The sequence below is a fragment of the Rissa tridactyla genome, chromosome 5 (assembly GCF_028500815.1).
Source record: "Rissa tridactyla isolate bRisTri1 chromosome 5, bRisTri1.patW.cur.20221130, whole genome shotgun sequence".
Lineage (NCBI taxonomy): Eukaryota > Metazoa > Chordata > Aves > Charadriiformes > Laridae > Rissa > Rissa tridactyla.
Window position 1 is genome coordinate 6,617,005 of NC_071470.1, and position 23,985 is coordinate 6,640,989.

Sequence of the window (23,985 nt, forward strand, 5' to 3'; positions counted from 1 at the left end):
CAGAAAACACTGCCATTGAGATTGATAAGTGTGAAGATTCAAGAGAAGGATACTTGTTTAGCTCTACCTATCAGCTAGTTAATGCCTGAAACAACGTACGGTTGATGATATGTATGGTATTTTCTTTTATGACTATTTATGGATCCCAATTTTCCCTATGTAAGATAGACAGGAAATTGTAAGTTTGTTAAAAAAGTGCAAGTTATACAAGAAAATAAAACCCCTCCCCTCCCTTTCCCAACATTTCCATGTTAATCTACTATGATTACAACTCTCCCAGCCTTTTATCTTCTGGGACTCACTCACACTAGGTAAAAGGGGTAGGTTCCAACTAGCTAGGAAACACCTGAAACACGGAACTGACTTTCAACCATGTGCCCGTGAACTTGTGTTAAGATGAGAAGTGTTTTCATTACCATCAATAGCAGAAGCCAACGTAATCCTGGCTCTGAATTAAGTTACTAATGACACCAAAAGTCACTCTATCTTTAACAGATGCATTTTCCAATTAGTGTATTTTAAGGGTCATTGTCATAATGAAGCAACAAGTCTCATGTTGACTTGACTCAAGGGGAGACAAGTCTCATGACACCATGGATCCCAGCCCGTTCCCCCTAACGAGTGCTGCAGAATTCTGAATTTGATTCTGCTGCGTTCATCTTTTGTGTGTAATTGTGAAGGTACACACACACCCTGAAGTAGAAATGAGAAGTAGAAAAAGCAGAAAAGTAGAAAATGTATTCATACATAGATTTTATTCCCTTTGTGGGAAAAAATCCTCAGCATGAGTAATACATATTTTCAGGGCTTTTTTTTTTTTTTTTTTAAATCAGCTCCTTTAAGAATGTTAGGATTTATGAAGAAAATCCAAATCATGTGTTAGATTTCAGCACAAACTATTTTGAAAAACAGATCTAACTTGTAGTCACAGCTTTTTTGGTCACAGCCCTGATGTTGAAATCCCGTAAAGATTTACAGTATCGTAACGTGTACCAACCTATGCTCTGTTTCTTTGTGCTCTGAAGGTAAACAACTTTAGAGATACCGCTTTCTTTTTGAACATTAAAGCCGTTTGTAAGACTTTATTATAGAAGAAATTGAGGCGCGCTGTATCTTGACACTGACTTGTGAAACCGCGCTTAACTCCGGGCAGTGACGTTATTCAGAAGCTAGGAAGCGCATGGCTGCTACAATGTGCGTCTAATTAATATTGCTGAAATTAAGCTAAGAAAAAGCTACAGAACAGCCATGCCAGGTGCATTGCTTACCAAATTACAAGATAATCAATACTCCTAGCACCCGACTCCCACCAATAAATCTCATGGTAAAATACAGATTTCCTGCAACAACAGTATCCTAATTCTAACAAAAATTTCCTGCCATAAGCACCATTATTGCCAGAGTCAGAGTTCTAAATAGCCATGTTGCTACAGTGAGAGCAAAATGCAATGCCTTAACGCCTCTTGCTAAAAGACAATTCTGAAGGTTTCTTCCTTGCAGAGGAATCTGACTCATTAAAACAAATTCGACGCATGTAAATACAGAAGTCAGCGTAAGCCAGCAGGCTTAGGTTAGCGATATGCATTCCTCTTTGGTTTTACATACGCGTAAAGTATGGCTGGTTTGAATAATTTTAATAATTTTAATGAATTCACACACATATCATATCATAAAAACATCATTTATATTGCTTTCTTTGCGTGACAAAACGGCTCATTTCCTAAAGTATTTGGAAGTTGATCACGCTCCAAACTTAAAGACTATTAGTCAGCTACAATGACTACTTTTAGTCACTGTCAGCAAGTAAAACCTCAAATTATTTCCCGCTCCAAGTAGGAGGAAAATAGTTGGGTTTGATCTGATTAGTGTTGGATCTTAAAGAAAAGCGGCAAATAATTGAAAATTGATATCTCCAAGTTACTCCCTTCAAATACTCACCCGTGTCCTAACAGATACTCCTGTTTGAGAAAGGGATACTTGATAACCTTAACTCCCTGACGTACACCCTGAGCAGCAGATTACGCTAAAACTCTCTTGAAGCCTGACGTGCTTCTAGAACAGATGGGCATACCTACCATCTTCTGCAGTTTCCCTGTATTCCATTGAAGAAATAAACGCCAAACTTAAGCAGGTCGATCACTTTGAAGACTACCAAGTTGTTCCAAACAATAGCAAAGTCAAGTACCATAGTTGGACAGGCTCTCTACAGGTCTCTGGAAGTTCTCACCTTCTAAGAAGTACATCATGCAGACAGGACTTTCTCAAGAGCATAGACGTCTAAGTTGCAGGAAGGCAGCTAAGTTCAGCAGACTTGAGTAGTGGCAAGAGCTGCAGGTGCAGAGACTCCTTTGTAGGCTCAGAGTCATACGTGGAGCAGCTTCTCATCCACTCCGGTTCACACAATACTGTACAGTAATGGTGGCATCACCGGTTCCTATCAGTCCACGCATTACAGAGTGAGCCGAGGTGCTCAGACAACACGTGCCGTGCTCTGCAGAAACTACGTTGCAGCATACTAGTCAGTCTGAACCAAATCTTTAAATACTTCCTGCTTTTCAGGCAGATCTCTCTCCAAAGCATCCCCTCGTTTGGGTTCCCAACACCAGATGCAGCATTTCACGTTAAAAAATTTGCACACACATCTATCTTCTACATCTTAGGAACAGGATACTCAAACGCAAGTGATATTGATATGAACATTTCTGCGGTGCTTCTGACTTAATTTAATCATGGAGTGTCAGACAGAACTCCTGGCTCACCTGGCTGGATGCCTGTACTAAATGCTTAAGTTATTGTATATAACTAAGCTCTCTACGTACAACTTCAACGGGCCAGGACTAGACGCTAGGTATTTATACATCTTTACAAACCACGGAGCTATTACATACCATCTAATGTGATAATCTCAAGCCTGAAAAGCAGTTATTTCCACGGGCTAAAAATATCTTGCTCATCCAGCTCCACGAATAGCCTGGCAGATAGGTCAAGCTCTTTAATTGTTTGAATTAGCTTCTAAGACTTACGCATGTAACTGATATGCTGTTCCTACCAAACCCTCCCCACAGAGGCTGTGCTTAAAGAGATATCACTGCACTAGGACTTTTTACCTGTGGGACACTTTTTCGAAAAATTCTGTGGGCTACAATAGCCACGGTATTTCCACGCAGTTACGTGTGGGGAAAAAAAAAAAAAAAAAATCAGTACAATCAGAATCCAGTATCATTAAAGATCCCTTTCAGAAAATACGTTGCAAAAGAGCTATTTTCTGACCTTCAAACTATTTTCTTTGTGGAGCAATTTATTACTGTCCTGGTTTCAGCTGGGTTAGAGTTAATTTTGTTTCTAGTAGTTGCTGGCTTCTGGATTTAGTACGAGAAGAATGCTGATAACACATATTGTTTAGCTGTTGCTAAGTAATGTTTACATCAGTCAAGGACTTTTTCAGCTTCCCCTAGAAGCTGAGAGGGAACATAGACAGGACAAGCAAGCCAAAGGAATATTCCATACCACAGACATCACGCCCGGTATATAAATAGGGGTTGGCCAGGGACAGGGATCCGCGATCGCTGCTCGGGATGAGCTGGGCAATCGGTCATCGGCTGGTGAAAGCAACTTCCGCTGTATCACTTCATCCTGTATATTCTTTTACCACCGTTATTATTATTTTTCCTCTTCCATTACTGTTCTATTAAACTATCTCTATCTCAGCTCACGAGGGTTTTTTTCCCCGCTCCTTTTCTCACTACCCTGCCGGGGAGGTGGGTGGGAGGGAACGAGCGAGCAGCTGCGTGGTCCTAGTTGCAGGCGGGGGTTAAAACACAACAATTACACATGAGACAAGAGGTAAAAATGCAAACTTATTGGGTTTATGTAGCAAGGTTTGGTTAGCCAGGGGGCTGATTTGCTGCACGTTTCAGTAGCACCCAAACTAGCTGATCGTAAAAGTCTCAGCACCAAATGGAAACTCGTATGACTGTCTGTGCATCCGGCTTTCGACTATAAAATGTCAATTGTTAATTCCGCTTGAAAGAATCGTAACAATGGTTCTATTACTGTAAGCGAATTCTTCTCACTACTAAAATAATTTCATGGCTTGCCTTAAGAATGCTGCATGGAAAAGGGCTGCGCAGAAAAACATCATCAGAAATACCCAAAGCAAAATAAACCGATTCTCAGAGGTGACGCATTCAGGGACTGGATGCGATCTGGTGGTGTCAATAAATCTAATAGGTCTAGCAAAAGCACAGCATAAGTTCTGTTTAAATGCTCCTAGTCCTGCGTTAGCTTGTATGAAGTTGGGTCAGTTCTCTGAGCGTATCTGAACGCTAACGAGAGGCTAGGAGATTCTTAGGACCATCAGTCTCCAAAGCATGTGTATTTTCATTCAATCATCTCAATTCAATAAATCTTTATTCATGGTTTCATACTTTCCGGGTAAACCATTACACTGCATATAAAAGAGTTTCTCTCCATCCATCCCTTTTCACAAAATATGAATAGACAAGAACAAAACCCTGAACGCAAGCCAGTTCCCACCATTTCTGATTGCTAGCTCAGGTCTTTTCAGGGGAATGATTTAATAGAAGCTGGCGAATATCAGTTTACTTCAGCACACAGTGTCTTCTGTCCTGGAATCTGTGTATTCATTAGCACTCCACCTTTGCAACATATTACATAGCTGCTTAAAGTAATCCGAATCCAACAAGTCACAATGCATTGAAAACAGCAAATTCTTTTCAGCCTCAGCTTTCCAATACGCCCTCTCTCATTTAATAGGAGCCTGCAAAACATTATTTCTATCCCCCCCCCCTTTTTTTTTTTTTTTTTTTTTTTTAAGTGAAATAACCCCAGGAAAATACAGCAGTTACAACTATCCTAATCTAAAACAGCAAGTCTGAAGTTTTAGGGGAGATCAAAAATCTGAGAGCAACAGCCATGTTAAAGCCTAAGTTCTCAAAAGTAATACTTAAAAAACAAAACAAAAACAACCAACCAACACAAAACTGAGCTACTGAGAAGTGTTTAAATACTAAGCATTACGATCCGGTGTGTACACATTAATGGATATATTATTGGTGCTCCGGTGACTGACAGCAGTCACAGATACCCTTAAGCTTCAGCCGTTTGTGCGTTTCTACATTTCCGGTCAAAAAAATCCCAATCAGTTTTACGTGATATTTAGGCTGCGTTTACATCACTTTAACACCTGGGAAGGATGCCAAGGTCATTTATTTTAGATAAAACCATTTCTATTAAGCCTTCAGAAAAGGTCCCCCATCCCCCCCCCCTCCCCTTAGTTCTCACAGTTGTAAACCAGATTTTTGGGGGGATGCCTTAGTTCATAGGTCAAGATACCCTCTGATCATACTAGGAAATGCTGAACTAGTAGCTCCAGGCAGCAGCTCGATGTGTTGTCTGATTTTAGACCTACTTCTAAGGCCCCAAAGTCTCCTTTATGCACTGTGAGGTACGACTAAGCACCGAGCACTAAATGTAATGTCATTAGAGTAAATACTGGGGTGTTTCGTATTAAGTAACAAAGTCCTTTGTGAGATTTTTTTAAATCCTAAATGGTTTTAGGTCCAAAATTCCGCGGTGGTGGTAGAACAGAGCAGGTCTTCTACAGCATTATTCTAATCAAAACTGTCATCTAACTTGATCTCACTGGATCCTTCACCAGGCAGTTTAGGGCAGCTGGTTAACGTGCGTTCCTTACTCCATCAGAAAAACTGAGCCTTACATTCATATGTGTTTGTTTATAATTATCGATGAAGTTTTTATAAACAAACTTACCAAATTCTGGATAAATCGGTGTACAAGTACATAGCATATTCTATTTCCCTTGTGTTATGATTTTCTCGGCCAAATTCTTCACTGAAGACATACAAAAATTATCCTGGAACACATAAAACATGCTATATAGTGCATAAAACCCCCCTATACTAATAGGCATGGTGACATTGGGGACAAGCAAGAACTTAAAACTTCAGTGCCTGGGTGCAGCCCGCGCATGGCCAATGCCCACTCCATAAAGTGTGTGTGTACATATATGATAGAACTCGGCGCACGTATGAACACCATACTGAATCACTTTGATGTTGGTATCTCTAACAAGGTGGCCGAGAAGACAAGAATTACTGCTTAATTTGTTTGCCGGTACTTCACAACAACTGGCAATAGGCCAGTTGTAATAGACCAGTCTGGTAATCCTCCCAGAGCGGGATTTGTATATTTTTGAACATAGCATAAGGAAAAAATATCTTCTGAGGAAATACAATCAAAACAAATGAAAACCCAAACATCAAATATAAATAAATATAAAATAAAAAATAAACAACCCAATTATTAGGATACTGCAGAAAAGCATTTGCTATTAATTTGACAAGATACGATTGTATTCGGTGTAGAGCAAACGAACTACAAAACGTATCATAATTATATGGTTCAAGTTCAGCCTATTTTAACTTTTCTCAACGATTGTGACTGTGTCAGTAAAACGTTAATTTCAGTTCTTTCAAAAGCCTGAGCTAAGAAAAGAGGCTAAGTCAAATGATATCACCTCATCTTAGTGGAGATTGGTGAGAATTTTCTTGTTGCAGGTAACTGAGGTGTGTACTGAAGGATTATACACCTCCTTCCTCCACCCCTCAAGCCCTGGAGTTCTAGTAGAAGCAGCAGCTTTTCTTTTTCACCAAGTTATGGCAACGCCTTATGCCACATTTGAATCGCTCTCCATATCCCTTACGGCTCAGATTAAACTCATCAGCTTTCACTGGGGAAAAACTGAGAGAACTGCTACACCATTCATCAAGAACACCTTTCATTCACTGCTCCTTCCACATATACTTTTACCTAACCACTCCAATACAGCAAAGCCATCCAACGACTGAGAAGTATTTTGAGAATCCGTAGGCACGGATCATTTTCTGACCGGTGCCGCCAAGCTTCCTCATGGTTTTAGTTCAAGTAGGACACAGCACTTGGGTGGACTACTGGAGCAGGTTTGTTCTTCTAGATTCCAGGTTATTATGGTTAAATCTTCATGATGAATCTAAGTTTTCATCTGTACAGTGCACAGTTATATTAATATTTTGTACATTATTCCTAATAGTTATTCCGTAAACTAATCTTGAGGATTAATTCCTTGATATCTAAACACTGTTTTGCCACTTATAGCGCTACAGAGTCGCTAGCGTCCAATGCAAACAGGATTTTGTGAAAGGACTCCCTGAAGCACTAGAACTCTAGGTCTATATAAATACTGTTCACATACTTTTGTGAAGTATTTGGTGTGTTTCACAGACTTTCTGGCAAGAGCTACAAACCTCTGCTTCCCCACGTCTGTTGCCATGAAACACAGGGCCCAGTTTTCAAGCTTTTATAGCGCGGTTGTAAGCCCTACCTTCACAGAAAACCCCCCAGTTTGGCACGTTTTGTACGCCAGACCAGTCAGACCTGCAAGCAATCACGTTTCCACAGAAAGAGAACACGCGTTCAACAGCCAAATGAGTGTACACAAAACATGTACATATCTATACAAAAAAACCCCAAACCTTTCTGATTTTAAGTCTAACAAGCACAAAAAGCACTAGTTCTCCTAACTAGTAATAGTTACTTGAAGACCGTATATTCTTCAAGCAAGGCATTCAATAGATATACTATATCTGGCAGCTGGCTACACATACAGCTAAAAATGCAGTAAATATGAAGAACTACTAGATAAAGTAGTTATATTGTTCACTTATTTCTATACAACATCTATTAGTATCACCTCTCAAACGACACAGCTACCACAACTAAACCAAGATCTCCAATTAGCTATTTTTAATTTGGTTACACAGATACTTGCCATTATTTCTTTTTAGTTAGTATTCTAGTTTATTAATCTCAAGTAATTGACATTGTACACTGACTTTAATCTCCGATACATCAGTTTATATGTGTAAATATAGAGATACGAGTAATATTCAATTTGAGGGTCTACACAAGCAAGAAAGCATACGGGAATTTAAAAAGCCTAACTTCTTACCCAAACTATGATTACCTAGTGTGTGATAGGCTCTGGAGTCTGAATTTTGTCTATTTATTAGCTAATATTGATGAGTATCTCATCAATTATATAGTTCTCCAGGCAGGCATACCACCTTTGTTCATTTTTTACTGAAAAGACAGTTTCTTTAGTTTATTATGCAAAGATATAAACGGCTGGCTTATCACAATACAAGGAATACTTTGGGAGAGAAAGATGCAAGTGTACTATTGAATGCAAATCTAAGGTCTAAGTGTAACCCAATTTTCATAAATTTGCAAGTAGGGAAATACAGAATGTAACAATTGCTAAGGAAACTGATTTTTAAATATATCCATGGGGCATTGATGCCACTGATCCTATGGCACATCACATTGGACTAGCCACAGGGTCACTGAAATATTTTATTCTACAGCTCCATCTTGTCTAGCTGTACTACTTCTTAATGGAAACATAGCCAAACTTCACTATAAATTATGTTTTTATGTACCATTAATAGAGGGATCTTAAATTCGTATTGATATTCACTGGAGGCATAAAGAAACATTGATGTCTTAGTATTTACTTTGCAGATGGAATAGGAACACCTTCCTCAACCTTCTTTTCTAATGGAGTCTGTTAATAAGGCTTTAATAAAGATCACAGAATGGCAGGGGTTGGAAGGGACCTCTGGAGATCATCTAGTCCAACCCCCTGCCAGAGCAGGGTCACCCAGAGCAGGTGGCACAGGAACGCGTCCAGGCGGGTTTGGAATGTCTCCAGAGATGGAGACTCCACCACCTCTCTGGGCAGCCTGTGCCAAGGCTCTGCCACCCTCGAAGTAAAGAAGTTCCTCCTCAAGTTGAGATGGAACTTCCTATGGTCAAGTTTGTGCCCATTATCTCTTGTCCTGTCGCTGGGCACCACTGAAAAGAGCCTGGTCCCATCATGATTGTTCCCACAGTTCCTGCCTCTCCATGACTGGAGCACTGTTGTTTTCTATCTTCTTGTAGATCTATAGAAAAAACAGGCACTTTTTGTACTAAAAAAAAAAAAATTTAGTCAAGACAAATACCCGAGAAAGTGGAATCCCAACGTTACAGGAAGAGCCTATGAACTGAAGCAGCTGTATCGAGAAAGGGACATCCGTTAAGACGGCTACGAAACAATCCCTTCCTAGTTTTATGGAGTCTCCATTAACAAGGAGAGGTGTGTCAAGCTCTTTGCCTAAGCTCACCTACCTATCAGTCTTCTGGACTTCCCCAGAAGTAACTTCCCACGAACCTTGTCCCTTTGCCAAGAAACACATTTGAAGGGAAATACAGTTACATAATTAAATGCATTAACTTTTGTAAATAGTATTGGTGCTTTTCTGTATTTTCTCCCTTTTGTTCTTCTAAAGAACTCCTCTTCACCCGTACCACATCCACCCCGGGCAATCAGTTTTCAGACTCATGCAAAGCTTCGCTTAGTGTTTATTTCAGGTCGGGTTCTCCATTTTGCATAGTTCCAAGGGCACTTAGTCCTTAGAAACAGTTAAACACTCCTCTAATAAGAAAAGTATCAAGGATTTATTTAAAAAAAAAAAAGCTTTTATTTCACATAAATATGCAGTTCAAAGTTACTTAACCTCAAGAAATTCCTGCCAAGCACTGCTTTTCTGAACTGTAAATCATTAATAACTTTTCTTAATTTGGTACAAAAAAAAAAAAATAGAAAAAAATAGAAAAGCTAAGAGACTTGCTCAGTGCTTTTGCTATCTGAATGCCTCCAATAGATATATTTTCATATATCGAGGAAACTGAAATACTCAAAAGTGCTACAGAACAACATTGAGACACTCTTTATTTTTTTTTTTTTTTTTTTTTTTTTTTTTTTACAATTAAAGGGTCTGAAGGCAAGGAATTTAACATTTAGGTTTCATTATATAACTCAGTTTGCTAAGCTAATTCTTAGACGTTAGTTATTTGATATCCTGTCTATCTCCAACTCTTCCTACCTTTACTATCATCATGAGAAGTTAACTATTTGTTTTTTCCTGCAGAGGATCCACAAATCAAGATATGTGCAAAGCACGAAGTATTTGAACATGAGGAAATGGGTAGCTAGCAAAAGTAAAGCAAGGTAACAAAAATGTGTGATCAGAGCATTAGCTGGGAAATAAATGGAATTGTCTGTGTTTAGCAGTTCAGCTGGGAACAGGTTTTTTGTAGCCTGCACGACTGTATTTTAGAAAGAATACTTTGTTTGGAAGCCTTTAAAAGGAAGTATGGCATCTGGAACTGGGAATCTACCATAGTGACTGGTGACTTCAGACATAAAAGGTGCTTCAACCAATAACACAAGGTATAAACCTGCACCCATGGAACTTCAGAGATGCCAGCGCTGTGGCAAGAGTCTGGCGTGGTTAGAGTTTAGACAATTATGGACACAAAGAGTTAACCAATTTATTCCTATGTATCATATCAGGACACAAACATGGATGACCTTAGAAGATGCAATCACAGCAAGTTAGCAAAGATCAGAACTCTGATTTGTCCCTATTGTTTCAAGGCACGCCACCAGTTTCTGTATCACACCTATGCTAACTGCCCACAACGCCATGCTGTGGCGCACATGGACTTGGTCAACATGATTAACCATATATTGCATTTTATTTATGAACGCATACATTAAGTACAATTGTTATTGCTTCCCAGTATTGCAACAACAAAGCTATCAGCACAAGAAATGCCAGCCTCAGTTTATAAGTACTGTATTTATTCAAATGCCCGACACTTATCGGTGCCGATAGATGAATGCTACAGACAGAAGATGACACTCACTGAGAGAAACCCCCCCCGAGGGCTCCCAGCCAAATAAACTTCTGTGGATCTTTAGCTTCAGCTCATTGGTTTGTCTTTTAAGTTGTCCAGGAACAAAGGTATTCAACATGCTAACACCTGCTTGCTCCTAATAACTCTTACCAACCATACTACGACAGTCCTCATGCCGCTACTCAGTGTCACCATTGCGCATATTTAAAGCGGCCCACTTCCACAGAACTTCCATTTGCATTGCTGCGATCCCCTGCCTAATCACAATGATTCAACTCAGCCATTACCCCGCGCTTTACAGCCCCCCTTTCACCATTCCTTAAACAAACTCACGCAGATCAGCAATAAAATATGCCTCTTCACCCTAGCAGCGGTTTCTTTTTGATTCTGCTTACACATATAAGTGAGTGCCACTTGTTTCACGGCAATACACAAAGCCAAGTTATAGAAGCAGCAGAAACAAGAGAGCTCTCTGATTAGCCAGCTCGTCCAGTCTTATTTTAAGTCTCAAGAGATAAAGCAGTCAATGGAGAACAGTTAGCAATGTATGTAATCGAGCCACTTAAAAACCCGAGAGTTTATGTAACAGAGGTGTTTTCTTGAAATACATCATTTAACCTAACGCACCAACACCACGACAATCCCTGCAATTTTCTTGCAATGCATCATTTAACCTAACGCATCCATACTATGGCAATCCCTGTAATTCTTCTTCCATTTTGAAAGAAGCATGGAATTGTAATGAAAATATCAATACCTTGAAATGGGACCACTCCGGCACAGAAATGCTGCAGTCTGCTCACCAGGTACTGCATAGCCTTACAGCGCAGCCTACGCCTGTGCCCCTCAGGTGGTGCCCTTTCTTCCCTGATGGGCATGGTAGCCTTTACAACCACATTAGGCATTGACAACAGGTGTGTTGCATTCATGCACAACGAAGGAGCGTAATCAAACCCGTCCCTCGGTGGGAAGCACCAAACCTTTCCCTCCTGGCCAGTCGGAGTGGATGACTGCTGAGCTCGGGGCCCCCACCTCACCCTTCAGCTGGGATCGGTTATTTCCCAGGGGATGCATCCAGAGAACCGGCAGCTACAAGAGCAGCAGCAGGTTAGCCAGAGCTGGTTTGGGGGAGGGGGAAATGCCAAACCAAGAAAAGCTTCTCAAAAAAAAAACAAAAAGGTTAACAGCTTTCCAAGCTTGCAGGGAGCTGAAACAAAGACAAGCCTAATAAAATGAATTGCTTCACAATAGCAAGCTTTGTGTTTATAGTCTGAAAATACTATAAGCTGTATCTGCTTAAAACAATACTGAATGGTCAGGTGATTTCCAGTTTTAAGGCATGTTAAGCGTAATCAGCCTTAAATTAAAACAGATGGGAATGACAGATATATTAAGGTTATTAAAGACCTCTAGAGGATAGAGTTAAATAAGGTCACCTAATCCATCTTAGAAGGGTATTATGAATTGCATCACTTAAACAAGAATAGCATTCTTGCATCTATTTTAGATTTTACAAGACTAAATAAAACTACCAACACAATGTAACTAATGGCATGGACATAATGTGTATCTGCTAGTCTCAGTTTTTGAGAGAGATAGCCAGAGTGCGTTTCCTGATGTTAACAGGTGTTCATACAGGTCTTTTAACAACAAAGATGATCATTCTTTTGATGTTGCAGCACGTAGTGAATGGTCACCAATGAGCACTACATATCAGCACGTTAAAAATCAGCATATTGCATCTATTTAGAGAGAATGAGAATTCTGCCACTGAAAACTTTAAAGTATTCCAGTGTAAACTTCTCAGAGGTTCCTCCAAAAAACCCAAAAAACCCAAAGCCTTTCAAAGGTTGCAACGCATCCCTATTGGGCACCTGTGCAAAGCGTAATCCAAACTGAAGTTAATAATCTCATCTTCATACATGCAGCAGTTATTAGCACACCTTTGAAGGGCTCCTTCTTGCCACAGTAGCTATGACAAAAACACCTGTGATAGCCATTGGTTGAGGTACACAAGTGGAGTAGGAACCAGGACTCGAGCCTCCACTCCTGTAGCGATACCCACTTTCCTGCCCGTGAAATGTTTTTCAGCTCAGTAAGGAGTTCCCAACAAGCAATCAAAATAGTTGACAGCCTGCTAGAGCATGGAATCACCATGTGAGAAACATGGTTTAGAGGCTCCTCACATCAGAGGGAGAAGAACCTCAACCCACAGGCACTAGGTAAGTTCTTAGCACCGGGCTATCTTGCAAAGGCGTCTTTATGCACCTTTCCCTATGGAAGACAACGGGATGTTTAGAAACTCGACCAGGTAGCAGCGTTAATCGTGCTTTCAGAGCAGAGGTGCCAGAACCAGCTTCCAGGCAGAGAAACAATTTATGAATCCTGTTTGGGTTTTGGCGTGAATTGGTGTTTGCATGCTGAGCCTGGCCAAAGCCACAATGCTTTCTCAGTATGCACAAAAGCCATGTGATATCCTTTTTTAACCCTTCCCCCTTCCACTTTATAATCCCCAGACTAACAAATCCCACTTCCCAAGGTTAACTGAAGATCAAGTAACAGCTAAGCTCTGGCTCCCAGAATCACTTTTCTGAATTTAGATGCCTATACTCAAATAAATCCTGTTTTGCAACCAGCTTGGAAGTGACTTTCAAGGATTCCCAACATCAAGGTGAAAGGTACATGGATAATTTAATCCAGTGGGAGCACCTAATATCTAAAGTTCTGTGCTTGTAAACATCAGCTTGGAAAGTAAGACGGAGGCTTTTGGAAATTCTTCAACGTCTCCATTTCTGAAAGCAAATGACCCGACACCTATTTTTAACGTACAATTTACAAATAACTGTGATGTTTTTACAACATTTGCTGTACAGGAAAATGCAAAGTGACCAGGGGTCAGTTTGTTTACTTCCTTGCCTTTTTAAGATTAAACAATGTATTTTGTTCAGCTACGAGGTACATTCAACTGTTTAAAGAAATCTACATAATTGAAGTTTTCCTTGTGTATTTATGTATAACAAAGCTGTGTTAGGTCAACCACCACCTGTTTAAAATTTTGGCTACGATTTGCCCAACTACAGGGCACCGACGATACCTGGGCACGTTCTAGCCATCCAGCAGCGCCATTAAAAGTAACTGAACTGGAATCTAACAGCAGCATAATTCACTAAGACTAAATTCAATCAGCACTTAGAAGGAAGGGGGATTAGAACTAGCATTCTAAATCTGTGTTTGGTAGATTACATATACACTTTCTTTTCTATTCAGTAGAGAAAGTTGCAGTGCAGAATACGAAGTGGAATCTTCCCTAGTGATAAAACACATAATGCCAAAGCAAGTACATTAAGTGAAATTAAAACGCATAGCTCAGATAAGATCCACATCTATAGAACCAGAAGAGAAAGTTAGACTCACAGGTTCGTTAGAGAGATCAAACATCGAGACAAAAGAAAACCTTTATCTATAAAAGCCCTACCATAAGCTTTAATATAGAAAGAGCCGGAGTATTCATCTCAGTACGCTTCTACTTTCCATTATTCTGGCTAAAGATGTTTTCCAAGCAGTTTCACGTATGGCAGAGGTTTTGGCGCGGGTATTCTCTAGGAGTGACAGGTATATACCAGTTTGCAACTAGCCTAAGGTGACCGATAAGTGACTTCTGACAAGCTATACCAGTCTTCCTCATGAAGTTCACTTGAACAAGGAAAGAACCTTTTTTTTTTAAACCTGCCTCATAAAAAAGGAATCTAAAAGGTTCCATGGAAAGCATTTTGGTTTTTATTTTGGTTTTGGTTTTTTTAGAGCAAGAAGAATTGAAGAGGAGCCTGAATCGTAACAGGTTCTGGAAGCTCACAGGAAGCATCTCTCAAGTCACAACAAATGCATAGCAGAAACAAGGAAGACAATTAATTTTCCTTGCATTATTAAATCAAAATCTTAACATTAAAAACGAAGATCAGCTATTTCCCTTTGCCAAATAGGTCAAGTTAAAAACTGGGGTGCAATACCCCAGCAAGTCTTTGCACCACCTTTACCGTGCGCTTTGGTTCATGTTTTCAGTGTAGCCATAAAACTAGAAACTCCTTTTAAAGATAGAAACCAAGAGTGTCAAGTATCGTGCGATTCTAGCAGCTCTGACTGTTAAAAAAAATAATTGCTTCCAGTTAGCGCAAGATTTATCCTAAGTTAGCAGGCTGCTGAGTTGAAACAAGTGTTGATCAAGTAAATATTACAAATGTTTAGCAGAGTAAAAATTTTCCCCGTTCCGCTATTTCTGTGGGCTCTACTCTTTTTTTCCTTTAGAAAAGGTTACATGCTACTTGAAGCGCACTTGAAAAATACCAGCTAGCATGTTGCTGGGCTAAAAGCTAGTGGCACCAACCTGCTGCTGCTATCTGAAGCATCAGCCCTACCGCAGGCGCAGTTCTGCATAGAAGCCAGCCCTGTTTGCAGACCTGGGGCACTACCAGAGGAGGCAGGAGGGAAAGAGGCAGCTGGGGCTTCAAGAAAGTGCAGACAGATTTCTCTGCACCGTATTTGTAGAGGAGAATTAATTGCTTCCTTTCTCTGCTGTAGCCTTCTCTTGCAAGCTCAGGCCCACATTGTTCTCCCATACCCTTAGGCTACTGAATACGGAGTTGGGTAGCTCTTAAATGGCAAGCTCTTCTAAACAATTCTCACTTATTTTCCTAGCACCCACCATTCAAAAAAATTAAATACGTACTGGAACGAGCACCCTACTACTAAATACAGTGTTTCTGTACATTATCCATACAACCCAGCACCGGAACAAGTTGCCCAGAGAAGCTGTGGCTGCCCCGTCCCTGGAGGGGTTCAAGGCCAGGCTGGACGGGGCTTGGAGCAACCTGGGCTGGTGGGAGGTGTCCCTGCCCGTGGCAGGGGGCTTGGAACTGGATGATCTTTAAGGTCCCTTCCAACCCAAACCGTTCTATGACCCAGCCTCAAACCACCCAACACACACAGCAGCCAGATCTCAACACTGCTGGAATGCAAAGCCTTGAGCAGGGGTCCGTGTTAGTATCCTACGTGTCAAAATGAAAAATGTCAGAAAAAACCAACAACTACTTCAATGAATGAATAAAAAGTAGAAGTTTGAGGTTAAAGAAATAGCCCAAGAGGTGCTCACTTCCTCAGGGGACTGCCATTTGCTCCCATCTGAGCGATTCTCATTAGCACATTCAAGTACAACGTGTGGGCCTATGTAAGGCTACACTGTAAAGTTGGCAAAGATTTTAATCTCCGTTAAAAAAAACCCTTAAAAGCACGACATCCATTTATTTAATCGAATATGCCAGGGTTTTACGAAGTCACGATAAAGAGGCCTTTCAGACTCTACCAGCCAATTTGGAAGGCTGCTCGGGAATTACGATAACATTAAATATATTTGAGTTTATATTGGCAATAGCGCACCGGTTTGAATAACATTATTGTGCAAGCTTCCAGTTGTTCATGACATCCCACCACTTACTATTAGTCACAGCTGAGCACCGTAAGGCACAAGGCAAGCGGCCGTCTAGGGCAGAAAAAGCACGGGTATCTTCACTGCCTACTTCGAATTGGACCGAGCCTTGGAAAGACTTGCAAGCTCTTGTTGCCTCTGAGAAGAAAAGCAGAAAAAAAGTCTGGGATAGAAAGTCACACAAGCGAAAAACTGTCCTGCCTCAGAAGCATCTTTACCTCCCCATTCAGCTGGCAGAAGTGCCAGACCTGACGCTTGCTCTCCTCCCAGCTTTGCTTCTGCTACATCAGTTTATCGCTGATCACTGAGGGGGTCGCTCTGGATACAAATGCCCTGGAGTTAACAAGGAGTGAAACCCCAGTGGGTAACTGCAGGAGCAGCAGGTAGATTTCTTCTAGCACTTCTCCTGGTTAAGAACACCTTGGCAGTAAGTCAGCTGAAGCTTGTGGCCAGTGGTGTTGAAATACCATTTATGCTACAAAAGCCACTTGGCATTTGCTTTTGCCCAGGCCTGTGTTTCCTAACTTAAGAGCAGGAACATTGTTCCATCTCTTCTCTCCCCAAAAATGTCTTAAACGGGAAGTTCCTGGGAGACAAGTGATGTTCAAAAGAAAGGATCAATGAAAGCAGTAAATTAGAAATAATTATTTGTAATATTTAGTCACGTTGTTAAACAGAAGTGGACTACCTGAGGCTACCGGTGCTGCAAGGTCTGCTTTTGTCTCCATCTTTACCTGCCAAGCAGATACTATGGCAGATTCCAAGATTTCACAGTAACTTCTTATCCTATCACATCTAATTTGGAATTATTTTACCGTTGCAGTTTTAATCCTTGTCTGTCTCCAATCCTCACTGTGGGTTGTACGAAGACAATTGTAACTCCAAGGCTGTGCCCCCAAGAAGTGCAAAGCAGGCAGCTAACGAACTTTGTTACAGCAGTATGAATGAATCAGTATTCCCAGTCAGGAATCCTCAGTTCAGCCACACGCACCCAGAAATGTCTAAAAATACATGCTTTGAGTGCTACTACAGAGGCTTTTCACTTGTCAGTTGGTTTTTGAAAGGTCACTTTTACATTTCTTGCAGTAGATGTGGTTGTAACTGTAGTTTAGCTTGGCATCTAGTTGGTATTTGATTGGCTTGGTATTTTTACACATACACTACGCTTCAAAATCCGCACTGAAACAGCTCACTGTTTCCTCAGAAATGAAGATATTAAAGATGGAAGGGTTTCTCCAGAAATTCAAGTTCTGTACCTCTGCCAAAGTTGATACAGTTTCCACGAAAAGCAAACTCCCCTCTAGCCTTGTGCCAATAGGTCTGTGCAAACAGCTCCAGCTCGTTCTCCGCTCCAGTAGGATTGACCGACTTCATAATAAACGGGCTACACCATAACTCTTGTGCCTCACCCAGCAGCACCAGGCCGAGGAATTATGCTGAGAGCAGTCTGGATGGCTAACTTCTACCTTAATTTACGAGACAAGCATAGCTCGCGTTCCCACTGGCTTGCCACAGCAGAAGACTGTGAGCTCCGCTAGTTTTCCCTCGCTTCTGTTATAAGCACCAAAAATGCATAAACCGTTCTCTCAGCTACTCAACAGCCACAGGCACTAACAGCACTTTACTAGAGATAATCAGCTGGTTTTTAAAACAGGTTTGCCGCAGAATATACAGCTAGTTCATCGCGGCAAAGCTAAACTCTGTCTACAGACGCTTTATCCAGGGTCAAGTCCACCGTAGGTCTTACTACAACCTTGGCTATTTCTCGACAGATTACAGTGATTTTATCTGTACTAAGCTCTTAGTAGCGTGAAGCCTAGTCTTGTTCCGTGCAACGCTTTTTCTTCGGTATTTGGAGCACTGTATTTTGGCAAGCATCCAATTAGTGGTATTTTATTTGACTCTGCTGTCTTTAATCCAATATTATGACAGCAATAAAAGGCTTGGAAAAAGTCTAGGAGAGATACTGAAGCAGTTCTTGTCCTCCGTAGTAAGCATACAAGCCACGCTTGTATTAGAAAAAAAATAAAATAAAAAGACATCCTGACTATGTTCTTAACCCAGCTCAAAGCCTCTATCACAAATTCAATTCAGCGCTGAAATGAAAACTCACAGAAATAATTTCTCAACGATTGATTTCAATAACGCGTTTGAAAGTTAAGTAGGTGACAAATCACCAGGGCAAGCAAATTGAAAACTTAACATGGTATACATTTAACTTTTCATTCATAAAGGCTTGTCTCCTTCTGAGGGAAAACAAGACTCCATTCAAGCTCATCAGCAACATCATTAGGAGGGTGTGGTAAAAAACACAAGGTAAAATCACACAGCTGCATGACTTGAAAAATCAGGAAATAGCAGGAAACTGGGCAGAAACAAGCTTGCCTCATCCACACCACAGAATTCACTTTTAGCAACAGCAAAAGTTACATTTTTAATCACACCTTCCATCCAGTCATAAGGGCCAGAGTTTTTACGGTTTGAAAACAAGCTTTCGTAGCTATTGGTGCTCGGGAACTTAGGGACTCCTGGGCAGATTTTACAGCGAACAGTTGGACTCATTTCCACAAGGAACAAATATTGCCAAGTTAAATGCTCAATTTTATGGCAGATGAGAACAGGTGCTCTATTTTAACGCTGCAGCAACACCCACAAAGTTCTCGCTGAGAAACTCAATCGCTCTCGGAGTTAGGATGTTTCACTTTTCCTTAAAGATACCAAAAGCTCGCTTTCCTCATTTTGCAGTAAGTAAAGGATACAGTTAGATTGTAGAAATTGATTTGGCCCTTCATCTCAAACAGTAGCTGTATACTATATTTCTCCATATTTAAGTTTCTTGTAATCTTAGCCCCTTATTTCACTACTAGATTCAAACTTTTAAGAAAAGGATAAAAAGTCAGAAAATTAATGCTGTCTACCAGTAGCCAATGTTTTAGCACATGACTGCTAAAGAAACAGTCAAAAAGTTGACAAAAGCAAACAAGCTATGAAGGAAAGCAGTGTTGGAACCTCTCTATGAAGACAAAATACCCTCCAAACCAAGCCTTTACGGTCTATCCTGGTTGCTTCCTTATAGCTATTGTCATACCTGGTAAAACAACAGCTTAGTAACACTCATCAAGGAGCTACTCATTCCTCTCTGAAGTTCTCAGGCCTATATTAGAAGTTTTTAAGGGGGAGGTGTGAAACAGTGAGAATTAATCATTAGCACCCCAAGAAGAGCTGATGCAAGAGTGGCATCACTTTTTGTGCTTTTTGTAACTACAGTTATTTTGCAGCTGCACGCATAGAAAGAAGTGATTGTGGGGGCGAGCGAGGGTGTGACGTGGAATCATAGAGTCATAGGTTTGGGTTGGAAGGGACCTTAAGGATCACCTAGTTCCAACCCCCTGCCCTGGGCAGGGACACCTCCCACCAGACCAGGTTGCTCCAAGCCCCGCCCAGCCTGGCCTTGAACCCCTCCAGGGATGGGGCAGCCACAGCTTCTCTGGGCAACCTGGGCCAGGGGCTCACCACCCTCACAGCAAAGAACATCTCCCTCATGTCTCATCTAAATCTCCCCTCTTTCAGTTTAAAACTGTTCTCTCTTGTCCTATGGCTCCCCTCCCTGATCCAGAGTCCCTCCCCAGCTTTCCTGGAGCCCCGTTAGGGACTGTAAGGGGCTGGAAGGTCTCCCTGGAGCCTTCTCTTCTCCAGGCTGAACCCCCCCAATTCTCTCAGCCTGTCCTCACAGCAGAGGGGCTCCAGCCCTCCCAGCACCTTTGTGGCCTCCTCTGGCCCTGCTCCAACAGGTCCATGTTCTTCTTATGCTGGGGGCCCCAGAGCTGGACCAGGTAGGGTGTCACAAGAGCCTGGAAGCCTGTGATGCTGTTTGCACCTTGAGTGCCTTGTGTATGGCAACTGTCTGGGTGGCTTGAGGCCTTCTGGAAAGTGCCTGTGGAGCCTTCACAGAAGTGGTAGGTGACTTTAAGAGTGGTGCTTGCGGAAAGACCATGCAATAGGGGTGGCGAGCATGAGCAAAGGCCCTTGTCTTGGGAGCTGCTGGTGTGGGCTTGTGGCTTTTTGAGAAGTGATCTTTGATAGGGGTAGGTGAGGTGGGCACCTGAGTCTGATCCTGCTTCATGGGGAGTGGTGGGAGAGTGTGAGGGTCTTGCCTGGCTAAATGAAGTACCTTCAGAAGGTCTTGTAATAATGCAGACAAGTTTTTTACGGAGGGGAGCTATGCCCAGGCTTAGTGGTGTCTTAGAGCTCTGCCTCTGTCTGCTGGGGAAGTGGCAGAGTTGTATCTGGGTGAGATTATAGTCATGGCAGGAGGGTGCAGGGTTGCTTGTGAAGCCTGCAGTTGGGGTTATGGAAGGGACAGGTGGGAGACGGTATAAAGGGAAGCCTCCTTACAGAGAAGCAGATGCATGTGTCCAGTTTTGGGCCCCTCACTGCAGGAGGGATATTGAGGTGCTGGAGCGTGTCCAGAGAAGGGCAACGGAGCTGGCGAGGGGTCTGGAGCACAAGTCTGGTGAGGAGCGGCTGAGGGAGCTGGGGGTGTTCAGCCTGGAGAAGAGGAGGCTGAGGGGAGACCTTCTCGCTCTCTGCAACTCCCTGAAAGGAGAGGGTAGCCAGGGGGGATCGGTCTCTTCTCCCAGGTAACAGGCGATGGGACAAGAGGAAACGGCCTCAAGTTGCACCAGGGAAGGTTTGGATTGGATATTAGAAAAAATTTCTTCACCGAAAGGATTTTCAAGCATTGGAACAGGCTGCACAGGGAAGTGGTGGAGTCACCATCTCTGGAGGTGTTTAAAAGACATGTAGACATGGTGCTGAGTTTCATGGTTTAGTGGTGGAATTGGCAGTGCTGGATTAACGGTTGGACTTGATGATCTTAAAGGTCTCTTCCAACCAAAATGATTCTATGATTCTGTGTGGGTATCTGCTGTATGTCCTGTATGCTGTGAAGGTGGTGGGTTAGAGGGAGTGTGCAGTGGGAGTGATGTTCACTAACAGCCTGCCTTGTGTTTGGGAGGTGTTTTGTCAGCTAAGATCTTTGCAAAAAGGGCCCTCTGGTGGGGGAGCCTTTCCCAGGAGCGGTAATCAGCTTTGAGAGTGGTGCTGGCAGAAACAGAGTGTGGCAGGGCCTGTGTTCTTGAGCTAAGGTCTTCTTGTTGGGAGGCATGGGTGTGGGCATGTGTCAATGGAGAAGGGAACCCTAAGGGTGGAAGGTGTTACCTGGGTTGGAGACGTGTGTGCGGAGACCTGAGTTTGCTGTGAGGGTTGCAGGAGGGTGTAATGGTGTTCCCAATTGAAGCAAACTGTTACAGAAATAAGGGAACGGAGAAAAGGGAGCCTTGTCCAGGAGTGGTGGGTGTGTGAGGAGTGTGCAGTGGTGACAGCAGCTTGTAAAGTGTTGGGGTTGTAGAAGGGAAGGTGGGGGAAATCTCTGTGAGCAGTGGTGCATGCCTGTGCACAGCTTCCATGAGCTGTGGAAGGTGCCAGGTTACGCACTGGCATTCGAAATAAAATGCTTCAGGTCTGGTGGGGCACATAGTCTTGTGAAAAGGAACTTGTGGGGGGCAGAGCAGTGTCTTGCTGGACAGAAGCAGATGCCTGACACGCAGTTTGTTTGGTGTGGCGGTGGCAGGAGTGTCTAAATCCCTTTTGTCCAAAAGGGCTCATGGCCTTTTTAAAAGGAACCCTACTGGGTAGGGAGTAGCCTCCCCATGGAGGGACAGTGCCTGTGTGCAGCTTTTGTATGCCGTGAAGGTGACACAAACAGGAGGAGTATGTGGTGGCAATGACCTTTATGAGCTTGTCTTTGAGGGGAGCTTACAGTGATGTGCAGTGGGGGCGCAGGAGAATCCTTCTTAAGGATTGGCAGAGGCTTGTGTGGGTGTCAGAGGTGGAAAGAGTGTGCGGTGGTCTTCATAAGGTAAGGGACTTGTTTTTGGGCAGGCTTGCACTCTCGTGAGAAGTGAACTGCGAGTGAGGAGTGCAGCCTTACCCAAGAGCAGCACATGTTTGTGAGCAGTTTCCAGTTGCTGTGGGACCAGGAGGAGTGTGGCTGCTGTGATGTTCAGAGGCTGAGTGTCTCCTCTTTGAAGCAGACTTGTGGGTTCGTGGAGAAAGAACCCACTGGAGGATGATGGGGAAGCTTTGCACAGGAAGGGTGCATGCTGGTATGCGCCTCCCATTGGAGGGGGGAGTTGTGGGGCAGAGGGTATGATGGTGTTTCCAAGTGAAGTTCCTCAAGTTGGAGAGGTGTTTGGATGGGCTTAGTCTCCCAAGATAGAAACTGCTTGGAGGATGGGGAAAGCCTTCCCCAGGAACGGCAGATGCCTGCGTGGCTTCCATGTGCTGTGAGGGTGGTGGGATCAGCGGGAGCACACAATCGCTTTTGCAGGCTGAAAGACTCATGTTTGGGTGGCCTCGGGTCAGCAGAAGGGACCTGTGGCAGGGGTTGGAGCCTTAGCCGGGGTGGGGGGCAGAAGCCTGCGTGCTGCTGCCACTTGTGGAAGTGCCAGGACTCTGGCTGCAATGACGTTTGTGAACTAAATAGCATTTGTATGGGCTTGTATTGTGAAAGCGTCCACTGCAGAAAAGATTAGCCGCCCCGAGAAGGGGCAGAGGCCTGTGTGAGGTTTACGTGGTCTGTGAGGGCTGCAGAGTTGGCAGGAACGTGCAGTGGTGATGGTGTGAGAGGCATCTGGGTGGGCTTGCAGCCTCTGCCAAAGGGATGGGGATGGTGGCGGTGGTGGAGACTTGCCCAGAAGGAGCAGATGCCTTTGAGGGTGGCATGGTGAAGGGTGCGGCAGCAGCACGGGTTCATGGGCTGAGGTATTCATGCACGTTCGCGGTCTGGTGAGAAGGGAGTTGTTGGGGGAGGGCAGCCTTCTGTAAGACTCGCACATGCATGTGTGCAGCTTCCATATGGTGTGCGGGTGGTGGGGGTGGCAGGAGAGTGCAGTGATGGTATTCATTAGCTGAGTGCCTCATGTTTGGGTGGGCTTCTCTTCCAAGGCCTTACCCGTGAGCTAGGTGCCTCATGTTTGAGCAGGCTTGTAATCTTGGGCAGAGTGGTCCTTTGGTGGGGGGCAGCCACCCCTAGGTGGGAAAGAAGCCTGTATGTGGCTTCTGTGTTCTGTGGAGGTGACATAGGTGGCAAAACGTGTGGCAGCACTGTCACTGACAAGCAAATGGAGTGGCGTTCATGGGAGCTCATACGCTTCCACAGGCCTCTGTCAAGGGCCAAATCTTTCCCCAGGAACAGTAAATCTCTGAGGGAGAGGAAGGAATGCAGAGCATGCACTGGCGGTGGTGTTCATGTTGAGCAACCTGGTCTAGTGGAAGATGTCCCTGTCCGTGGCAGGGGGCTTGGAATGAGATGGTCTTTAAGGTCCCTTCCAACCCAAACGATTCTATGATTCTAGGTCCAATTGTCGTTGAAATTTTTTGAGAAGGGGACCACTGGGGCAGAGCCATGTCCAGGTGTGAATGCCAATGCACAGCTTCCACTTGTTGTGGCCGTGGTGTGGTGGCAACAGCGTTCATAAGCTTAAATGCTTTCTGTTTGAGCAGGCTTGTAGTCCTACGAGAAGCGGTGCTCAGGTGTGGGTAGCATCTTCAAGGAAGGGATGTGGATGTGTTGGGAGGAGCCTGGTCTAGGGGTGGCCGGGGATTGTGAGGTGAGATAT

General features: G+C 43.1%; 1 protein-coding gene across 25 annotated transcripts in view; it reads right to left on the minus strand.

The window, feature by feature from the left end:
- SORBS2 (sorbin and SH3 domain containing 2) overlaps positions 1 to 23,985 on the minus strand; it is a 243,112-nt gene that overhangs the window by 218,158 nt on the left and 969 nt on the right. For 24 of the 25 annotated variants that reach the window (XM_054203757.1, XM_054203755.1, XM_054203753.1 and 21 more), the window contains exon 2: positions 16,313 to 16,441. The exons of the other annotated variant lie outside the window; for it this stretch is intronic. The gene's annotated coding sequence lies outside the window, so the exon portion shown is untranslated. The remainder of the gene's footprint in view (positions 1 to 16,312; positions 16,442 to 23,985) is intronic. 25 annotated transcript variants of the gene reach the window in all.